At 59.2% G+C, this 13,652-nt stretch overlaps 1 protein-coding gene across 1 annotated transcript in view; it reads left to right on the top strand.

Moving 5' to 3' along the window:
• Positions 1–4,906: 4,906 nt before the first annotated feature.
• Positions 4,907–13,652, top strand: part of SHANK2 (SH3 and multiple ankyrin repeat domains 2) — a 497,644-nt gene continuing 488,898 nt past the window's right edge. Inside the window, exon 1 of the mRNA XM_086676620.1 lies at positions 4,907–5,304. The gene's annotated coding sequence lies outside the window, so the exon portion shown is untranslated. The remainder of the gene's footprint in view (positions 5,305–13,652) is intronic.

Consider the following 13,652-nt stretch of genomic DNA (forward strand, 5'->3'; position numbering starts at 1 on the left):
GTGAGATCTGCCCATTCTTTTCTTGGATCGCCTTTTTAATTCTTTTTAATTGGATTGCCTTTTCCATGTTCTGGACACACGCAGCTTTGCTTTTTTTTTTTTTTTTTTTTTTGCATGTTTATTTCTTCAGCTAGACCGCGGGCCAACACGGGGCTGCACTGAGTTTAATGCTGTTGAGCGGGAGAATCGTAGCTTTACGGTATTGACAGTCTCCATTTAAGAACAGCAGACGCGGGGCGCCTGGGTGGAGCAGTCGGTTAAGCGTCCGGCTTCAGCCAGGTCACGATCTCGCGGTCCTTGAGTTCGAGCCCCGCGTCAGGCTCTGGGCTGATGGCTCGGAGCCTGGAGCCTGTTTCCGATTCTGTGTCTCCCTCTCTCTCTGCCCCTCCCCCGTTCATGCTCTGTCTCTCTCTGTCCCAAAAATAAATAAAAACGTTGAAAAAAAAATTAAAAAAAAAAAAAAAAAGAACAGCAGACGCAGTGACGCTGGAGACAGCGAGCCGTGCTCCCGAGTAGATTATAGGTTCACAAACTTAACCTTTTATAGCCACTCTGCGCGGTTCCTCTTCCCATGTTACAGGAATGGAAATTACAGGTATGGAAACTGGGAAAGAGATAGGATAGGGGAGTACCTAAGTTTAGCCAGTCAGAAAATCATAGCGCCTCCCCAAATGATCAGTTTGCCTTCTTCGTAAAAACACTTAACCTTGGGGTGCCTGGGTGGCTCAGTCGGTGAAGCGTCTGGCTCTTAGCTGAGGCTCAGGTCGTGATCTCACGGTTCGTGAGTTTGAGCCCCAAGTCGGGCTCTATGCCGACAGCACGGAGTCTGCTTGGGATTCTCTCTTTCTCTCTCTCTCTCTCTCCCTCTGTCTCTGCCCCTCCCTGCCTCTCTCTCCCTCTCCAAGTAAATAAAAAAATAAAATAAAATAAAAATGCTTAACCTTTCTTACTGAGTTTTCTTGTTCGATTGCATTGGCTGGTATTTCCAGGGAAATACTCAGTACTGGTAATGTTAGCAGGCTCCCATGGTGTGTGTCTGGATTGAATGAGAGGGATTTATTTAGCATTTCACATGGGACACGATGCTGGCTTTGGCTGGATACTGAACAATCTTAAAATGTTTCCAAACTACTTTTTTTTTTTTTTTTTTAAACTAGGAAGTGTTTTCGGCCAGGCGTATTTCCTGACACATTCACTACCATGCAAGCATTCGAGTGTTCTTGGGATGCATGTGGTTTTTCAAAGCTCTGCGGTACCGTCTCCTGGAGATCGTGAAGGTTTGCTTATTTGTTTGCTTGCCAAGCAAACCCCAAGAGTCCGGTTATAATGGGCTCTTCTGATGGGTTTGGTTTCCCGATAATCGCGTCGAGTTGCTGGTGTGGCCCATGTCGGGGCGCCCTGTCCCTCCTGAGCGTGCCTTCCGGCTGGCCTCAGGTCTGTTCATCTCCGTGGCCTGATTCGGCCGGGACTCCTTCTTCATCGACGACACACCGGATTGCACTTTATTTTGGGTTCCCCTGTGAAGCTTCGCCCGAAACAAGGACTTGGGTGCAGCCTGCTGTCTTGGAGAGGTGACCCAGGATGCAGGAGCGAGGCAGGAGGGAGAGGGGCCCCGGAGGAGGAAGCTCACAAATAAAAGTGTTTTGTTAAGGTCTCCGCTGTGAGCCAGGGAGGCCCCAGAGGCACATCTCAGAAGCCACACAGGTTCCCTGAGCGGGACTGCTGGCCGGCTGGTGGCCCCGAGCCCGCCCCTCCCAGCCTCCCATGCTGTGCCCACGGGGACTCAGAGCTGCCCCTGGATCTGCCGCCTGCACTCCTCCTGCTGCTGTGGCACCAGCAGGGGACCCAGGAGAAGTCTGGCCGGCCTTGAGGGCACAGCCCCAGCCCCTCTCCTCCTGCCCAGGAAAACTCCTGACCAGCCCCTCTGCGGCCTCAGATTCCAGCACGAGCAAACTCGCCTTCCCCGTGTTAGCATCCCCGTCTCTTATGATCAGAGAAGTCTCAGGAAGCCTTTGAAACCAATTGGTGGGAAACAAATCCATGGGAACTAATGGAGAGTAGCAAAATTCCTTGTCGAGGGGCAGGAGGACGATGCGGGACGCACGTCTGCAGAGGAGCGGAGGGGTTTGTAAGATCTGGGAGTATTTACAGGATCAGGTTTGTGACTGAGCTAGAAGCTGTCATAAAATTATGGAGAAATGAGTGAGTTGTCCAATATTTGATGCGCGGGGTCGCCTGAGGGAAGTAGATCTCTCGCTGGAGCGGGAAACGTGTTGAAAAACATTGCAGAAGCATGGGGATCTGGCAGGGATGGGGGAGTGAGGCAAGCTTGTTGGCTGGAGAACCTGCCGTCACCTGCCTTCACCTGCCTTCACCTGGCTCTGACCCCATGTCCTTGGGCAAGTCCCATGCCTCCTTATGCCTCAGCTTTCCCACCTGGAAGCTGGAGGGTGGCGTTGCCTGGGCAGCCTGAGAACCCTGCGCTGGGGGGTGCCGGTCCCTAGGTCCGAAACCCAGGAGCGGCCCTGGAGGCAGACAGGCCTGCTGCTGAAAGCACCGAGCATCGGGGTTCATCTAAGCCACACAATACTTATAATGTTTTCCCCGGGACAGAGAAGTTGGTTATGTTCTGCATGTTGTAGCGGTACGGTGTCCCAGTTTCTAGCGCTCTGTAAAATAGCTCCTCTTTCTGGGAGGTCCCGGGTGCTCTGTGCTCAGTGGACAAGCCATAAATACCGTGGCTGATGGCTGATGGCTTCAGGTTTTACAGGAAAAAAGAGCTGTCAGATGGAAAACATCTGCGTATCTTTCCGCAAGCTCATTCCAGCAATATCAGACATGTTGGGGTGGAGGGGGGGGGGACCCAGGGAAACGCAGCTTACAGAAACAAAATCCGGGAGCTCCCAGATCGAGAAAAGGATGATTCCCCTCTTCCCACACTGAAACTAAAGCAAGGTGCCCTGTGACTCGTGCTGTCCTGGCCCCCCCCCCGCCCCCCATACACAAGACGGCTGAAAGGCTCAGTGCCGTGCAAAGGCCCAGCACACGGCGAGGACGGGCTGTCAGGGGTGAAGGTGCGCCCTGAAACCCAAAATCCCTCCCGGTGAGCGGGAAGGGGTTCGAAAAGGCGGGGGCCGCGGGTCCCGAGTCTTTCATGAGAGGCTCTTCGAGACTTGAAGGATGTTGCCAGGCAACAAACGGATCCCACTGGAGGGGTGGCTAGGGGTGTCCCCTTGGGTGGACAGGCTGGCAGAGGCCTGGATCCCTGGGGAGGTGTCTCTTGAAGGTGGCAGAATGGCTTTGGCGCTGGGACCCCTCTGTGGGGACAACGGAAATGTGTTCACAGCTGAACGATGGCCAGCTGTTTCTCTGCTGGCCCCAGGGTGGTCCTAGAAATCTGGGGAGGCCCATCTGGGGGGGGGGTTGGGAATCTGGGTGGAGGAGGTGACATGTTGGGGACTTTGAGTTGGAATTGCGGGCAGACACACTACTTTGTTCAGATGACACGCTTTGTTTGGGGTCAAGGGGTCTGATGTAAGTTATGGGAAGGTAACCCCCGCCTCCACTCCCTCTAAGCGCCCCCTCCACCCCTGCTTACAAGTCAAAGAAATGATGCCTGTCGGATCCTGCCAGGGCCTCATTCTTCCTGTTTAAGGATTACTGTTATTTGATGGATGGCCTCCTTTATTCACTCAACAAACATTTTGTTAAGGCCCATGCTTAAGGAGGCAGCGGAGAGAAAGACATCTGCCAGGAGCCCCAGAAGAGCTACAGTGTTTACTTCACGTGTGTCCTGAAATATTTAGGCCCCAAATACAACTTTTTTTTTTTTTTTCCCTAACCTAAGTGCTTTTAAAGACTTCTTTGAAATGTGGGACAATTATGCAAGCAGGGGAAAAAAAAAAAAGTATCTAGAGCAAATATTTAACTTTGCCTTTGGTGTGTTGAAGTCACTGGCCCATGCAACTCTCTGAGGCGTGTTCTAGAAGACTGGCTTTAAAAAGTATACGGATCATAACATAGATACATAAAGATGTAAATGTACTTATGGAGTCTTTACTGTTCCTCCTGGGGAGACAGCGGTGGGGTTTCGCAGAATGGAAGGCTGGCTCCTGAAAGCGAGGTCTCGGTCACAGCCTGGAAGCTGGTGCTTGCCACCCCCCCCCCCAGCACCTCCCCCACTCACACTGCACATCTCCGGCAGGAATGGCTCTCCCTTCCAGAACACTGGAGAACTCAGGACACAGAAGCCTCCATAGCTCGTGTAATTACCAGTGGATTTTGGGGGGGCTCCAGAAGTTATTAGCCAATAGCTCAGGCATCAGGTCGGGAGTGTCACAGCCAGGAGCTGGGGGCCGGGGCTGGTGACAAGCCCCTTTGGGTTTCGTCAAACCTGGCAGTCCCCGAGCCCCGGTTAATGACAGGATCCCCGGGGGTCCCCGGGGTGGGGGGGGGTGGTGCCTGATCCCCGGGCTTCATCTGAGCGGCGGGTGTGTATGCCCCCCCCCCCCCCCCCCCGCCTCCGCCCTCGCCCCGAATCGCTCCTCGGCCGGGAGGGCTGGAGCCTCCCGGAAGGCAGGCGCCCAGGTGGAAGGTGGCCCGCGAGGCAGCCGGCGGCGTCTCGCCCGGGCACAAAGTTTTCATTTGCCCTGCAGACGCGGAGCCGTGCCGTCGGCCTCTGTGTTTCCGAATCCTATTAACAAAACACTCAGGGGCGGGAGCCGGCTGCGTTCGGGATAATCGCGCCGAGGACTTCGCGGTCCGAGGGCTTTCTCGCGGAAGGGGGGCGGCGAGCCGCGCCACCCGGGGCGGGGCGGGGCGGCGGGCGGAGGCGGCCCCGGGCGCCCGCCGTCTCCCGGGGTTGCCACAACAGACCCCGCGCGCCGCGCCCGAGCCGCCGCCGCCGCCACCGCCGCCGGGGCCGGAGCGGCCGCGGCAGGTGCGGGAGAGGTCGCGGGCGGGCCGCGCTCGCGGGTCCGGGGCCGCGCGCGCCCTCGGGCGGCGAGAGGACCCCTCCCCCACCCTCGCCGGCGCCTGCCGCCCGCGCGGGGCCGAGGGGAGGGACCGCCGAGCTCCCCCGCCAGGAGCCCCCCGCCCGGGCGGCAGCGCGGGGCGGGGCCCGGCGCCCCCCACCCCACCCCACCCCCGACACCTGCGCGGCGGCGGCGGCGGCGGCGGCGGCGGCGGCTCCGGAGACTCCGGCCGGGCTGGGCGCGGCGCCGCTCGGGTCCCCGCGGCGGAGCCAGGTGCGCGCGGACGCCCGCCCTCCCCGGGGGCTCTCGCCGGCCCGACTCCCGGGACCAGGTAAGGCGGCGGCGGCGGCGGCACGGGGCGGGGGCGGCCGGGAAGGACAGGAGGTGGCCCCCGGGCGCCCGACCCTGCTCCCCGGCTGCATCTCGGGTGCGTCTGGATTACGGGAGCACCAGCTGCCGGTTAAGCGCAGCACTGAACCCTTCGGAGCTGGGCACGGGGTGGGGGTGGGGGGCTGGGAAGGGGGGGCTCCTCGCGTCCTGGTGGGGTAGCTTCTTGGTGAAGACACCTTCCCCCCGCCGCCACCCCCGGCTTCCTTTGGAGTAGGGGCAGGTTTCAAAAGCTGTGGAAGAGGAGTGGGCGCCGAGAGTAGGAGCGACTCTTTTGTGCCCCCGGCGCACGCACCCCCTCCCGCCGGGGCAGCACAGACCTACCTCCACCGCCTGCCCGGGGTCTGGTTGCCCTCGGTCGCCACCCGCCGGCCCGGGGACTGGAGTCCGTAGGCTTGGCGGAGGAGCGGGCTCGGGGCCGCCAGGGGGCGCGCGGGGGGCGGGGACCCAAGCCGCAGCGGCAGGGTCCCCAGAGACCCTCCTGCGGTCACCCAGCCGCGAGCCAGCGCACAGAGCCCCCATCCAGATACGCGCGGCTGGAGCAGCGGGCTCCGCGAGGCCGGCGCACCCCGCGCAGGCCCCGGGAGTCGCGCGTCGGGCCCTCCCCCCCCCCCCCCCGGTCCCGGGGTCGCGCAGTGCCCATGCTTTGTGTCCAGCCTCTGCCCGCCGCGCGCCCCGGCCGGGATACGGTGGGGGGGCACCGGGCTCGTGTAGGTGAGGGGCCCCAGTGGCCCGCCGCCGCCGCCCGTGAATTATGCAGGAGGCTGGCACTGGCGCGCTCGAGTTGCTCAAGTTTCCCTGGCAACTTTCGCCCGGGCATCCCTCCTCCCGGCGGCCGGGCAGCTCCGCCCGCGCAGCCCGCGGCCCAGGCGCCTCCGCAGGGCTGCCGGGGCGCGGGGCGCGCGCCAGGAGACACCGACCGCTCACGCGCCACCCGGGCCGGGGCCGCTGGATTGCGCGAGCAGGTGCGACCCCCGTGGGGGACTTCGCCCGGGTTCGGAGGGTTCGGGGGTCGGGGTGGCCCTTGCCGCCAGCGTTCGGAGGGTGCGGCCCCTCGGTAGACCTCGCCGCCCGGGAAAGGAGGGCGCGGGGGCCGGGGTGGACCTCGGTTTCGGAGGGTGCGGCCCCGCGGTGGACCTCGCCGCCCGGGTTCCACCGCTCTGCGCGGGATGCGAGGGGCGTGCACGCAGGCCAGGTTTAGTGTTTCCATGGGGCTGGGGGCGTCCAAATGGGGTGAGGCCGGTGCTCTTGGCCATGGAGTTCGTGGAGGAGCTTTTAAAGCGACCCTGGGCGGTTGGAAGGCACTTGGGCCGCTTAGGTCGCGGTTCGCGAGGGGGCCTGGGGGGGCCAGCAGCTGTGGGCATGGTCCTGGGAGTCCTCAGAGGCCTTCCAGAAATGAAGTGGTTTCCACGTGGAAATTGGAGGCAGTAAATTGGATGGTTACGTGACCTCTTTTTTGTTTGAAACTCAAGTTCGAATTAATGAGGTCAGTCCTCTAATTAAATTAAGTTTGGAGAAGCAGAGAGGTAATTTCGGAAGCCCTCCGCTGGGGGATGGCGCTTTGATCTCCACCTGGGACTTGCCCCTCGACTTTACTGACCCGGGCAGGAGTGTATGCTCGGCCCTGGATTCAGCCTTGATCCAGGGGTCCTGCATTAAATGATAATTAGCGGGGAGCTGGTGGTGCTGGGGGGCTCCGCTGGGGGGCTCCGACCATCCAGAACAGCCCCCACCCCCCCCCCCCCCGGGAAGCCGCTGCGTTTGGAGACCCGAACTTTCTCGCCACTTGTGCCTGATAACAAGGCTGCACTCGCCTGGAGATTAGTGCCCACTGCGGGGGTCTGGGGTGACTAAGGAGGGAAAGTGAAGGTGACTGCCCTAGTGGCTAAGAAGGGGGAGCCAGTGGAGTTTTGCCCTGGAAGTGCCAATAGCCTTAAGGATGCCGACAGAGACCCTTGTCTGCACAGGAATTAGGCTGTATTGAGAGCAGCTGGACGTAAGGCTGCTGGGAAGCAGTCCTCCAAAGGAAGCAGGTGCCGTTCCCACGCTGGGAAATTTCTGGTTTTCCAAGAAGGAGAAATTGGATGGAAAGGCACATTGGGCCCCTACGGAAGGCGCTGTAACTGTTCGATATCAACAGGAATGCTTGATGAATAAGGTGATTTTTGCCTCTAAAGGCAGGTCCCAGTGGGCAGCACTTGGCTGCTTTGAACAAATCAGCTGTCTGTTGGGAAAGAGGGGTGTCCTCCCGGCCTCTGTCTGCGAGTGTAATTTGCTGGAGAAAAAGCCCGATTCATATTCAGGAGAGTGTCCTAGGGGCTTTCCTTCAGGGCCCCCAGCTGAGGTCCAGGGGTCACCTTGTGCTGGTGACTTGGTCCAGGCCTCTGGAGGGGTGGGGGGGGGCAGGCTAGCTAGAGGGAGCCCTGGCCATCCAGGGTCAAAGGTCAGATGTGAAGAAGGCCACCTGGGGAAGATAAAGCAGCTCTGAGATAGTGTCATATTTTACTCACAGCAGTGATGGGGACACAGGTGGAAGAAAAAGCCGAGAAACTAAGAAAAACACACCAGGAGCCACCCGGTAGACTGGAAAACACTAGTAAAACCTGATTTTTATGGAGAAGTAATTCGTTATCTTACTGGCTTTATTCTCAAATATGTCAGAGCCCTGAGAGTGTTCTGGCGTCCTTGTTGTCTCTGGTGAGTGATGGGGGTTCCCCAAATGGGGGCCCAGTTCGGGACTTGAGCTGCTAAGGAGGCCGAGATCGGCCTCCGGCTCCAAAGGAATCCTGGGGGTGAGGCTGGGGTTTGTGGTCTACCCTCTGACCCCTGAACTCTCGTTCTCAGGAAATCCCCCCCTCCTGCTGTGTAAAGCCGGAGGCTGGCGAGCTGAGAACCCCGCCCTGGGAAGGCAGCGGGAGGGAGGGGCGTGGCTGGAAACGCTCCAGGAAATGAACAGCGGCGGCCTTCCCGGGAGCCTCCAATTGTCCTCAGCCCCAGGGGGGGAACGTGTGTGACCTTCCGTCCTCAAAGTGATCTCTGCAAACTTACTAATTCTCTGCTTTGACGGAGGGGAGTTCGCAAAGAGGTGGGCAGGAAAGCGCCCCCAACAAGAGCCAGTTTAAAAAAAAATCTTTGGAGTCCCCAGCCCTTCGCCTGGGTGCTGGTTGAGAGACCGTGGACTGATTGGGCGTAGTAGGGCTTGCAGCCTGGAGGCCCCCGGCCGCGTGACCCTTGTGGCCTGGCCCCTGCACCTGGCCCTCCCACCCAGTGAGGGGCCTGCCGCTCTCTGATGGTCCGAGGTGACCTAGCGCGTATCAGATTTTCTCTGCACGTTGCACTGAGTGAGCTCAAACGGCTGCTGAGCACCCGGCGGGGAGCTGGCCACTGCGGCTGTCCCCCGCCCCCGGGGGCTTCCAGGCTAGCGGGGGGGGGGGGGGGGGGAAGGGTTAATGCACAGCAGGACAGGGGCTGTGATAGAAGTGACCTTTGGGTGCTGTAGGGCACAGAGAGGGTCCCCAGCCCAGCCTGGAGGAGGAGGCGCACTGGGGAGATAAAAACCCCTGGAGGAGGTCTGATCATCTCTCTGCCTGTGCTGCAGCGGGAACTCGGCAGAAATGGCCACGTTCTTGCTCCCAGAGTGGGGACATGCGGACGGTGCCAGCCAGTATACAGCGACAGCCAGTATTCCCACGTGCTCGGTACTTTCCTTCTGGCAGACACTGCTTTGCACTCTTGCTACAGATTACCTCATTCAGGTCTCGGGAAACTTGAGAGAGAGAGAGAGAGAGAGAGAGAGATGGGGTTGATTATTCTCACTGTGTGGATCGGAGCCTGGAGCTCAGAGGAGCAAAGTCGCTAGCCCCGGGCCACACAGCCAGGGCGTGGGGCAGCCGGGATTAGCAAACTGCCCGGGAGAGAGAGCCTAGCCCTCAGGCCCCCCCCGCCCCCCACCGCCACCGCGCCCCCCTCGGCCAGGGGACGGATTACCCAGCGGGAAGATTCATCCGGTTGGACAATTACTCTTCCTGTAGCAGCGGCCTGAAAAAGAGCTACAATCTTCTGATCAGACTTCTTGGTGTGAGGGGCCCTTTTATTTTCCTCGGAAGCAGACTCCAGAAATGTTTTCAAGTGGCCAGTGAAGGCTCACGTCTTTGGCCCCAAGTGGAAATATCGAGGCCGGTCTTTGGGGGATACGGATGCACGTGGCACGGGCCTTCCCACCCCTCAAGGGGTTTCCAGTCTTAAGGGGGCCGGGGAGGGTGAGCCCAGTGCTGGGGCGGATCCGAGAGCCTGCCAGGGCGCTCAATCCGGGCCCGGGGTGTGCCCAGGGATGGGCCAGCTGAGGCACGTGTCCCTTTCTGGGAGATTAAACCCCTAAAAGCCTGTGGGGCTGCAAGGAGTTTGTGGCCAGCTGCAGTGGAGAGCAGGGTTGCCAGATGGCAGTGCGGGGAGGGGGCGGGGCCTGTGCCCAGTGACCGACCTGGACGGTGCTGGAACATTGTCCTTGTGGGGTTTGCCAAGGGCTCTCAGGGTGGCTCGGTGAGGGGTGCGCGTTGAATGAGGCCATGAGCTCCTAATGTCAAAGCTGCAGATCTCAAATGCTGGACCTCGGGGGTGCGGGGTGCTCCTGGGGGCCCCCCCGGACATTCTGGCTGAGGCCAGAGGTGCAGGAGCCCGGCGCTCCCGGAGGGTCTGCACCCTCAGGGGTCCTCAGAGCACATTTCGGGCAACGCTCAGGGTTCCGGCCGGCAGGATGGTGGGCCAGTCCTGGGCTGGTGACTGAGGAGACTCACCGGGAGGCATCCATTAGGTGGATAATCATGGCACACACCTGCAGTGGCTGAGCCTGGCTGGGCAAGTGTCTTTTATTTCTTTTCAATATATGAAATTTATTGTCAAATTGGTTTCCATGCAACACCCAGTGCTCATCCCAAAAGGTGCCCTCTTCAATACCCATCCCCTCCCCTCCCCTCCCCTCCCTCCCACCCCCCATCAACCCTCAGTTTGTTCTCAGTTTTTAAGAGTCTCTCATGCTTTGGCTCTCTCCCACTCTAACGTCTTTTTTTTTGGGGGGGGGCAAGTTTCTTTAAAGAAATTTTTTTTTTTGCTTGTCAGCTCCCTAAAAGCATTGTTTTTAAAAACTATGTGTCCCCCCGATGTTTCCTGCACCATTTTTGTGTGAAAAATTCGAATATGCAGCAAAGCTGAAAGAATCACGCCCCGGGGCCCCTTTATACCCACTCCCGGTTCTGACCGGAGCCATTCAACCACGCGCCTCGTGCATTTTTAAGTCAACATCTAAAGTTGTTCTCGGTAGGTTCTAGAATTTGCTGAGAATGGAGAACCTCTCCTGGGAGGTCAATACTGGCCTTGAAAAAGTGTTGGCCAACTCGAGCGGTGTCTTCTGTCCAAACCACCCGCGACGTGGCAGCTCCTGACCCTGGCAGATGGGCACAGCGGCTTCGGGGACTGTTCATCGTTCCTTTGCCTTCTCAAAGCGCTACTGCCCCTCGCCCCCAGAGTGTTACCCCAACGGAATAGACGTTGGAGCTTGTCGGTCTTTTGTTAATCGCTCGTGCATATTTCTGTGCGAGAAAATACACACATGGACTTAGAGAAGTTTTTCTTGTGACATCAAGGCGCTCACACGGAAATGAGGTCTGGCTGGAGGAGGCCGTAGGTTCGAACACCATAAAACGGTGTGGATTTCAGAAATGGTGGAAAGGAAGGTTCTACTGGGCGTGTACCTGTTAGCCACTGGGCAGCGGGTGATTTTGGTGTTTTAATTCAAGGCTTGCTTGAATTGCCTTCCTCTGTTTGGTACTGGGAGCCCTTCCCCACCCCCACTCCCTCCCCAGCGAGGTTCAGAGGGCCTGAAGGCCTTTTCCTCTGTAGAAGGTGGGAGAGGCTGCTGGGGAAGGGGACCCCCAAGGCCTTTCTACACGGAGCAGCTCAGGAGACCGGTTCCCTTTAGACTGGCCCCTTGCCGAGGGTCCACACTGTTTAGAGCCCCCAGCGGGAGGGAGAGAAGTGGGCCAGATCCCGCCCCACTCTCAGGGTTCCTGCTAGCGAGTCCCACCCTGGGGACAGTGTAGACCCCTAGGTGACAGTAGTGGCAGATGATGCCACCTGAATGCTCCACACGAGCCACGTCCTGCAGACTGGATGTCCTGCCCCAGAGTGTCCCTACTTGGGGGACCCATGGGTCTTCCGGCCCATAAGACCTCCCCCTTCCCTGGGCTGAGAAATCCCGCAACAGTGCCCAGATCCCCGGGTGGGTGGGGAGAGGCAGGGAGCCGGGACCGAGGGGCTGGCCAGGGGCTCTCCGGGGGCGCTCGGGGACCCGTGGTGGTGCCTGAGCCTGAAGAAGGGATGTGCACGCTGGGTCCCAGAGGCCCTGGGCGCAGGGAGAGGGTCACACATTCTCGGTAGAGCTGAAGGCCTTCCTGGGACCCTGGGGAGCAGGAACGCCCTGGGGGGGGCACAGAGGCGTGTCTGCTGTGGCACTTGGGCACGGCTGCCACCGCCCAGGGTTTTTCCTGCCCTCCTGCACCCCCCAGGCTTTCTCCTTCTTGATTTTGATGGTGTTCTGTGCTCCCACCGTCTTGTGCCAGGGACCTGCCCAGCTGCAGGCATTTGCCCTGACTTTGTGCAGGGCCCCAGGCAGACCGGTGCCCAGGAAGGGACTTGGGTCTCAGCGTCCTGTAGGGGCTCCGGTGTGGAGTGAGCCCCCTGGATGTTTGTTGAAAAGACCGGATTGGCTGGAAGGCACCACCATTGCATCATCCGCCCGTGATGGCTTCAGACTTTCCTGGACCGGTCAGGCCCCGGCCTGTCCTTTCTCGGCCTCACTCCGAGGGCTTTAGACTTGGGCCGGCCCACTGGCTGCACCCAGGCCCGGCCTCAGGGTCAGCATCCCGAGGGACGGATCCTCTCCTGTCCCCGATCTGCCAGCTGCTTGGGGCTTCAGGGAATGGACGCCCACTGGGACCGGGTTAAGGGGGTATATTGTGGGGACACCCTCTGTCTCTTTGTCAGTGGACCATCTTGGTGAGTCTGTCACGAAAACACTCACAGTAGCGAGTGGAGGGGGCACTTGGGTCCTTAAGTGCTTTTCCAGGTGCTGACATCATCGTCACCACGGCCCTGACCACGGACACTTGTAACACCCCCACCTCACCCAAGGCAGATGGAGTCTACCTAACCGTGGAAGGTCACGTGGCCGGGCCAGGACCCTGCGTCAGGCAGCCACCCGTCCCTGCCCTCCCCCATGGGGGGCCCATATGTGGGCGAGGGCACAGGGGTTCTCACGTTTTTGGTCCAAGCGATGAAGTTTTGGGGTGGTGGGGGGCTCCTGGGGTCCGGAGCCTACGGCCAAGAAAGAAATCTTGAAGACATCTTTGGTGCAAAAAGGTGATTTTATTAAAGTGCGGGGACAGGACCCGTGGGCAGGGAGAGCTGCACTGGGGTCCGGACAGGTGACTCATTACAGCCCCTCAGGTTGGCAGGAGGTCAGGGATAGGCTAAGTCCCTAAGGAATTTTGGAAGCAAGGTTTCCAGGACCTTGAGGGGCTGGCTGTTGCTAGGGAAACGCCATTTATTACCGTTTAATACAACACATATTCCACGGCCGGGGGGGGGGGGGGTGTTGCCAGCCCGTATTTGGTCCTTCAGCCCGCCCCACGCTCCCTCATCACCCTCTTAAAGAGTTTTTAAGGACCCCAGGAAGCTTTTTGCTTCTGTGCCTTGTAGCTCCTGGTATTTATCCCATTAGAAACTCTTTTTTTTCTTAACGTTTATTTATTTTTGAGACAGAGAGAGACAGAGCATGAGCAGGGGAGGAGCAGAGAGAGAGGGAGACACAGAATCCGAAGCAGGTTCCAGGCTCCCAGCTGTCAGCACAGAGCCCGACGCGGGGCTTGAACTCACGGACCGTGAGATCGTGACCTGAGCCGAAGTCGGATGCTTCACCGACCGAGCCACCCAGGCGCCCCATCCCATTAGAAACTTAAAAAGAGAAGTAGAAATACCTACATAAGACTTCCTCAAAAAGACGATAAGAAACCCATGTATGTGAATGTCAATCACGCTTTTATGAAAACCAGCTATTTCCAAAACAGGACAAACTTCAGGGAGAAGCGGGCCATGGCTCCCGCGTTTGCAGAGTCCCTTCAGTGTCTGGTTTAGCACAGGACAGCTGGGTCCTTGTGTCTGCTCTGCACCGAACCTGTTGCCACGCTGCATGTGTGCGGTTTCTGGAAAACCCCTCTGGACACCAGGGAGGAGTGTGAG

This window comes from Puma concolor, chromosome D1 (genome assembly GCF_028749965.1).
Source record: "Puma concolor isolate L17-30 chromosome D1, mPumCon1.1.hap2, whole genome shotgun sequence".
NCBI lineage: Eukaryota > Metazoa > Chordata > Mammalia > Carnivora > Felidae > Puma > Puma concolor.